This window comes from Clupea harengus, chromosome 8 (genome assembly GCF_900700415.2).
Source record: "Clupea harengus chromosome 8, Ch_v2.0.2, whole genome shotgun sequence".
Lineage (NCBI taxonomy): Eukaryota > Metazoa > Chordata > Actinopteri > Clupeiformes > Clupeidae > Clupea > Clupea harengus.
Genome location: NC_045159.1, coordinates 25,760,105 through 25,769,079, shown reverse-complemented (window position 1 = coordinate 25,769,079; position 8,975 = coordinate 25,760,105).

Genomic DNA, 8,975 nt, shown 5'->3' with positions numbered 1-8,975 from the left:
CCAACAATTTTTTTTTCGCCAGAACACCCACCATCATCACCCTGGAACCATCCCGAAATGTCTCCCTTCACAGCCTAAGTGTGTTTGGAGAGAATATAAACCCATATCTTTGCTGCGAGGAGTGAATGCGCAGTCACACACAGTTGCAGCTCGGAGAACATCATCATTATTATTATGGATATTTACTGGCCGAGGGTTCTCCAGCACAGTGAAATAAATGATGTGTGAGATAAACAACTTTTTACAGCTGTGGTCACAGCCCCCCCCCTGCCCCCCCCCCCCCCCCCGCCCCCCCTTCTCGCCATAGGAGCTGGAGAGGCTTTCATATGAAGGGCAGTTAAAAGACCATAACTCAGGTGGCACACGGGGGTGCTCTCGGAGGGGATACTGCGCCCGCCGGGAGAGCAAACACACACACACACACACACACACACACACAACAAACCCACCCATTCATTTTCTCATAGACACCAAACACCCACATCCATAAGCATACCTTGGAAGAGGCACGCACACAATCATAACATTCCTATTCCTGCCAGATGTGGACCAAACGATCAATTTACGAGTTTCACAGGACACACAAATGTTTATGCTTACACACACATTCGGGCACAAACATATCAAGGCACATACACATATGTGTACAAACCCACCACACACACAAACGCACACACACACACACACACACACACACACACACACACACACACACACACACACACACACACACACACACACACACACAGAGAAAACACATACACACAACTGGGTTAACTTACATGTAGGCTTCTGCAAATTGTCAGCTCTAAAGTTCCCTGAAAACAGACAGGTTATTTTTCTTAACAGGTCAGCGGTGAGCACGGGTAAGCATATGTTAGGAATCTAATGAGTGGTTAAGGCAGCACTGTAAATCACTCCCCCTGCTCCTCTGAGAGAAAGTGAGGCAGGCAAGCAGGCAGGCAGACAGGCAAGCAGGCAGGCAGACAGGCTAGCAGGCAGGCAGACAGGCTAGCAGGCAGGCAGAGAGACAGGCTAGTAGTTCCAGCTGACTTTAGCGCCTGTTTGGAAATCCGCCTGGAGTGCTCAGTAGGCTAATCAGAACCACAATCAAACGAACTCATTAAATTACTCTCGGCACATTGCAGGTGATTACTTGCTTACAATGTTACAAACCTTTTTTTTGGCGTCCATCTGATTACGCTCCTATCTCTGCCATCCAATTTGGTCTGAGTAATTATGTGACGGACTACTTGTGAGCCAACATGCTTTATCTGTTTACAATGTTTTTAATGAAAACAAATTCCTGTGCTTTAAAGCAACCGAACTTTTAGGTGACCCCTAACAAACCCATTTCCTGTTTCAGAGGGTAATTCTAACTGACCCTAAATGAAAGTCCACAGATAATAAATTCCATTAAATTGAGAATTATTGCTTTTTTGCTTGACAGGGTTGTAGCTGGATGTTTAAAAGAGGCGGGTCAACGGGCCGGTCACCTCCGGTCATCTCCCGGTCACTCGTCTGGAGTGACGGACAGCTTTACGGTTAATGTGTGACCGTATGGAAGCTAATGAAGAACAGACTCACTGAGTGTGTGTGTGTGTGTGAGTGTGTGTGTGTGTAAGTGTGTGTGTGTGTGTGTGAGTGTGACTGAACGTGTGAGTGTGACTGAGTGATGTTTGCTGAATCCTCAACAAGGTAAGCTAAATCTTCCGAATGTTCTGCCCTGACAGACACACACACTCTCTCTCTCTCCCCCCCCCCCCCCCCCCCCCCCCCACACACACACACACACACACACACACACTGGAAAAGTAATTGTAAGAAGATGATAACTAAAATAAAAAAGTAAATGGCAAAAATTCAATTACACCAAAGTACAAAACATTCTGCCAATGGAAAAACCCCCACTTAGAGTCTAACAGGATCCAGCATACAGTCATGTGCTTACGTACAGACCTACTAAACCAAACATTGTCTCTTATAATTTCTCCCTCACAGTAAGATTCTCTCTCTTCTGTATATTGTCCTCCTCTTGGCAGACAGTGCTTCCTCTGTCTACCTATTATTATGATTGTGAAGTTGTGGTCACTCAGCCTGCGCTCAGGAAGGACTTGCCTCTACTCTGGACCTCAAGAGGGAAAGACTCCGCTCCAGTTGTTCTCCTGTTTTGAGGCAGGAAAGCAATTTGCTGTACTTTGTTGGATGCTTACAAATTTGCACATCTCTGGCTACACCTCTTTCACTTGTTATTCTCTCTAACACATACACACACACACACACACACACACACACACACAAAGACACACACACACACACACACACACACACACACACACACACACACACACACACACACACACACAAAGACACACACACACACACAAAGACACACACACACACACACACACACACACACACACAGAGAGAGACATACACACGTGTATGAAGCATTTTCCGATGTTGGTTGGGGGAGGACAGGTGTTATAGGTCAAGGGTGAACGGGGCTGGACAGAGATGAATACTCCAAATGAGTATTTAACGGAGAAGGAAAAGGAAGAACACACATAGACATATATATGTCTATGAGAACACAGGCCTACAGCTGCTCTGTCACGTTAAAGAGCATCTTTATTCATTTACTGGGATGCCGTTCGTTTTCAGGCTATCTACAGAGATCATCCACAAATGAAAAAGGGGGTCTGTGCAAATAATACTTAATGATGTGCTGTAAAGTTGTAACACGAGGCAAAGCGATATAAATATGCAATTCAAATAGTGTGTCCTGTTGTGGCGCAGAACGGAAAAACGTGAAAACAGGAGGAAAGAAAAAAAAAGCAGGAATAAGAAAGAAATATAAACAGAAAAGAAAAGAAAAAAGAATGGTGGGAAGAGAAGAGAAGAGAGGCATTTGTTAGCACTGGTCTCTGCTAAGGCTGGGTGGTATTAAGAGGTGGAGGCCCAGGTCAGAGTCGAGTGGTTCAAATCCCTTGGCCTGTCAGCTGAGGTAAGACGGAAGACAGAGAACAGGCCAGCGTGACAAACTGATCTACAAAACAAGATTACGAGAGGAAGAGAAGTAGGGAGAGAGGGAGAGAGAGGGCTGTGCACTGGTCTATAGTCCCTAGTTTATGTCTCTCTAATTACCCTGGAACCATTAACCGAAGAGAGAGAGAGAGGGGTCTGTGCTCTGGTCTTTTGTCCATAGTAATGTCTCTCTAACTCAGTGGTTCTTAACCTTATTGGAGGTACTGAACCCTGCGAGCTTCATCAGTGCATTCACCGAACCCTTCGTAATTGTAAAAAATAAAATATGATTTCTTCAAAACATAGGTATATATAAAAACGGCCCGACATTGCTAGTGTGAACCGGGCTATACTGTGTGTGTCTTGACCCCTGCCGAACCCCTGAGAGTGACTCAACGAACCCCTGGGGTTCGATCGAACCCAGGTTAAGAACCACTGCTCTAACACTAATCTGCAACCATGGGAATCTGGGTAAAAGAGCTCTGAAGCCCCATCATTTATGGTACTGTAAGAAAAGGGCCAGTTGCAGTACCGCAAGTCAAGGTACATGTTGTTAGCGGTTAGCATTAATCAAAGCAGAGCCTTTTCCTGGATCTGCTTATTATTCACAACAAATTTACACTGAAATGACAACAACAACAACAACGTTAATGAAAACCAATCCTGTTGATTTTGTCTGAAGAGAACCACCATATTCATTCAGTATATATTCATGTCCACTTCTCTCTCTAATTACAGTAACGTGGCGGTTCCCCTCCACCCAGTAGAGGCTTGATAGCATTTCTAATGATAATTAATATCTTCTCTTTTGCAGCACCCCTGGTTCCTAATTACTGCTGAGTCATTTGGCATGAAGCCTCCAAAGTGCTGCATCCCCAGCTGAGTCCTCCTGCCTTAGGAGAGTCCAGGGCCTTTTCTCCTGTCCTTCCTCTTCATCTCTTCATCACTTCCATCTATTCTCTCCTCCTGCCTTTTCTCCTGTCTTTCCTCTTCATCTCTTCATCTCTCCTCTCCTCCTGCCTTTTCTCCTGTCCTTCCTCTTCAACTCTTCATCTCTCCTCTCCTCCATTCTCTTCTTCCTGTGCCCTGAGTGCAGATCTGATTTACATGCAAGGCAGTCATGGATTCAACACTCTATAGCAAGTTAGTGTCTACCTGCTGCTCTGCTGTCGAAGTAGGTCTCTTTATTCAATGTGAGTGAGAGAGAGAGAGAGAGAGAGAGAGAGAGAGAGAGAGAAGTACACATGGAGGCACGTACTGTAGGGCTTAGGCTACATCTCGTATGACCTTTGCTTATTGGACATTTTCAAAGCAATGTCTAGCAACCAGTCAGATCTCCCCCCGCCTGAATTCGGTCTCCGCAGAGATTCGCTTCATATGTTTGGCAAAGGGGGAAAAAAACAACTACTACACCTCCATTCCTTTAAAACAGAAATTCAGCGAGAAGATTTTAAAGCAAAGTCCAGCCCTTTCAAAGGAACGTCTGGCAACCATCCAGCCACGACCGTGGTCCGCAGGGAGGAGGTAATATAAAAAGAATTCCTTAAATGTTGTTGGAGGAAATACACAAACAATGGCTAAATATTCCCCCTCTAAAAAAAAACATCCAAAGAAACGCTTTGAAGTTTTTAAAGGCAGGAGGCAAATGTAGGGGGTGCTATCTTAAGGTAGAATAGAGGGAAAAAGAGAGGTAGAAAGACAGAAAGAGGGGATGAGATAAAGAGGTAGAGAGAGAGAGAGATCAGAGCCGTAATGAGAGTAATGTCTCAGAAATACACAGGTCTGGTCTTGGGGTCACGTCAGTGAGACAGGTCAGGTCTGGTCTTGGGGTCTCGTCAGTGAGACAGGTCAGGTCTGGTCTTGGGGTCTCGTCAGTGAGACAGGTCAGGTCTGGTCTTGGGGTCTCGTCAGCGAGACAGGTCAGGTGATTCATTCATTACTATTATTTGCCCACCGGAGGAATGCAGCTCCCTCACCCCCACCCCACACCAATCACCTTAAGCCCTTGCTGTAAGCTCTGTTCCGCTCTGCTCCTCACTGCCCCTCTCACCTCTCGAGGACCCCCTGCCCTCTCCTCCTCCCTTCCCTCCGAGGCGCTAGCAGGGCTGGAGGGAGCAGTGGGCAGGAGCCAGGAGCCAGGAGCCAGGAGCCAGGAGCCAGGAGCCAGGAGCCAGGAGCTGCAGCTCACTGAGCTCTTCTTGTTGTGTCCTTCTCTCAGGCTCATTAGTGGATAGCTCCAGGCTAGGACGGAACCAGGAATATAAAGGAGAGGATGCTGAGAGAGAGAAAAGGAGAAAGAGAGAGAGAGAGAGAGAGAGAGAGAGAGAGAGAGAAAAAAGAGACTGACAGAGAGAGGGAAGGAGGGTGGATGCTACTGAAGGAGTGGGTGGAAATGGGGCTGACCATTGAGGTGGGTGGGTGGATGGGTGGGGGGGGGGGGGGGGAGGGGGGGAGCAATGGTAAATAGTGGAAAAGAAAAAAGAGCAACTTAAAAGGAAGCCCTTGAAACGGGTGGGGAAAGGAGCTGAAGAGCAGAGATGGATGGGGTGCCTGCGTGGACAGCCAGAGAGGGACGGATGGAGGGGTGTGGACAGATGGACAGATAGAGAGGGTGTGTGTGTGTGTGTGTGTGTCTGTGTGCGCAGGAGCCACGGAGCAGTAAACACACATGGGTAACGCTCAGGAAGAGACAGACAGATGGAGGGGCTGATAACAGCAACTTCACAGACATACATGCAGACCCACAGCCCCTCTGAAGGATGGATGGATGGATGAATGCATAGAAAGATGGACGGATGGATAGATGCACAGAGAGACAGATGGATGGAGGGGTGGATGGATGGATGGATGGATGGATGGATGGATGGATGGATAAACACATATGCAGATGAAACAGGAGTCCCGCGGCGTGGCTGCTGAGTTGGCAGTGGGGTTGGGCCATAATGGCAGCCCCTTCTGGTGGTGACGGGGTGGCCTCTGCCCACCGAACAGCGGGCCCAATCTGGAGCAGATCTGGAGCAGATGTAGACATAGCAGGGTAGATCTGGATTGGGGCCAGAGTGGCAGGGAGAAGTGGGGGGGGTGGGGGGTGGGGGATGCTGCTCTGACGTAGGGTTGTTAGTGAGAGGAGCGGGGAACACAGCGATGTGCCCTAGATGGACTGAGCCACACTGAGACTGAGACAAACACAGTCAAGGTGAACTGAATACGCTTTCACTGGTAAATCCCTCTCTGACACACAAACAGATGCCATTGCTTGTGTCAGTCACAATACACACACACACACACACACACACACACACACCCAGTCATACCCATACACACACACACACACACACACACACACACACACACACACACACACACACACACACACAGTCATACACACACACAGTCATACACACACACACACTCACACACACATACACACATAAACACACACACACACACACACACACACACACACACACAAACACACACACACACTCACACACACATACACACATAAACACACACACACACACACACACACACACACACACACACACATACACACATAAACACACACACACACACACACACACACACACACACACACACTCTGTATAATAAACACCCACACTTCAAAGCGCAAAAGACATAACAATTCTCCGCCCGTACACAAACGAGCACAACAAAACACAGACAAACACTCACACAGAAATGCGCACACTCTTCCTTGGTGTCTGGCTCTTGGTCTTATCTCTTGCCCCCACTGGCCCCGCCATGCTGCTCCCTGCCTGAATGCCCACAGGAATGTAAAGAGAGGAGGACACAAAAAGGTCTGCGAGCTCACCCCAGACACACACACACACACACACACACACACACACACACAGAATCACACACACACAGAATCACACACACACACACACACACACACAGAATCACACACACACATACACACACACACACACACACCACACACACACACACACACACACACACCTACACACACACACAGAATCACACACACAAACAGCCTTTGAGCTCACCCCAGACAGGGCCCTCAGTCCCTTATCTGCACTATGCTCTCTGATGGATGGCTATTCAGATAAAGGTCACAACACACACACACACACACACACTCACTCACTCACTCACTCGCTCACTCTGTCAGCGCTAAAGAGTGTGAGAGAGCCCGCTGACAGCTGCGGGACTTCCGTGCGGACGAGCACAGGGGAGCACCTGCAGCCTCCTGCAGGAGAACAGCTTCAACTCGCCGCAGAGTAACGGCGCTACTGTTTTTATGAGATACGTCTTACATCAGGGCTTCAGAACAATGACTGTCTAGTCCTTGTCTAGGTTGGAGGACAAGATATTGTGAGGTAAAAGTACAGGGGAAAAAAAGCAACAAAAAAAAAAACAATTGTTACCATAGCAGTTGCACAATCTCAACCTTTTCGCTCCTATTTACACTTGGCAATTATAATGGGATCTGTATCAAAACGTTCCCTGCATTAACTTCTAAATCCCCGCATTTTTGTATGCGTCCTTCCATTTTTGATTGGAATTGACCTCAGCCCCAGTGGACCCCTTAAGTAGCTGAGAGAAGGCGATGCATGGCAGCCACTCAGATTTAAATACATTGAATATGTGAAGGGGCGATGATGAGGAGGAGATGCAGTCTATCTCTCTCTGGATGGAGGGGCAGCATTGAAAAGGGCATGTGTAAATAAGCTGTGCCGTGACTGGGTAAGTGACCTGATCAGCATGATATGATTGCAGTGGGCAGATGCTGATGCTGAATCTAAACAAGGCCATTGTTATCATCCCTTTCTCTGATGAGTCTCCTGACAAATAATGTGTTTTCTCTTTTTTTTTTTTACTCAGCCTTGGCTGTTGCTGCCACAAATTAAAAAAAAGCTTTTTTACAAACAGAACACGCTGATGGTGGGCAAAAAAAAACTGTTTTTGTTACATCTATAATCCCCAGCTTCTCTATATTTAGAGAGAGACAGAGAGAGAGAGATAGAGAGAGAGAGAGAGAGACAGAGAGAGAGAGAGAGAGAGAGAGCGAGAGAGAGAGAGGGATGTTTTCCACCACACTGTCATCCTTCTGTCTCACCTGCTCCCTCTTCTTCCCTCAGCTGTCTTCTGCAGTCTTGTGGGATGAGGCTGAGCCTCTTAGTGTGTGGTGAGGAAGCGCCTCGAGACAGTGGGATGCTAACGGAGTGGTGGGTATGGTTTCAAACGACACAGATAAGAAGGGGGAAGGGGAGAAGGTCAGAGCCCTTTCTTCCACCACCCTTCCACTGGAATGTTCTTTGTTTTACTCTCTATGAAGATGAAAGTGTGTCTCTCTCCCACTTACACACACACACACACACACACACACACAAACACACACACACACACATGTGCAAGTATTTAATTAGTTCCTGGTTCTAATGACACACAGCCCAGCAGAGAAGTCTGCCGCATGGACATAAATAAATGACCATCATACACAGAAAATGGAGTAAAAATAAACAGGGGAGGAGAGCTCATTGTTTAAAAGTGTCCACAGGAAACAGAGGAGAGCATGATGGATGGAAATACCAGTGAGCTTCAGAAGTACAGACTCAGACAAAAAAAGAGAGAGAGAGCAAGAAAAAGAAAAAAAAGCGCTGCTCCTCCGTGTTTCTTTTTTAAAAGAGGGGAGTTGAAAAGGAAAGCAAACACCAAGAGGGGGAAGTCAGAGGACGGGCTCAAGGACAGGTTGGCTCCGGTGGCCCGGCGGGGGCCCCGCGGTTCTGAGCGGGGAGACAGGGAATGCGGCTCGGTGACTGGGGAGAGAGAGGGGGGTAGAGAGAGGCGCGGGGCCGGGCGCGGGCGCTGTAAACCCCAGTCCCAAACCACAGCAGCCCTCTACCCCCGCGACACGGAGAAGGTCATGCTATCTGCGGGGAGGTATACTTGACACAAGT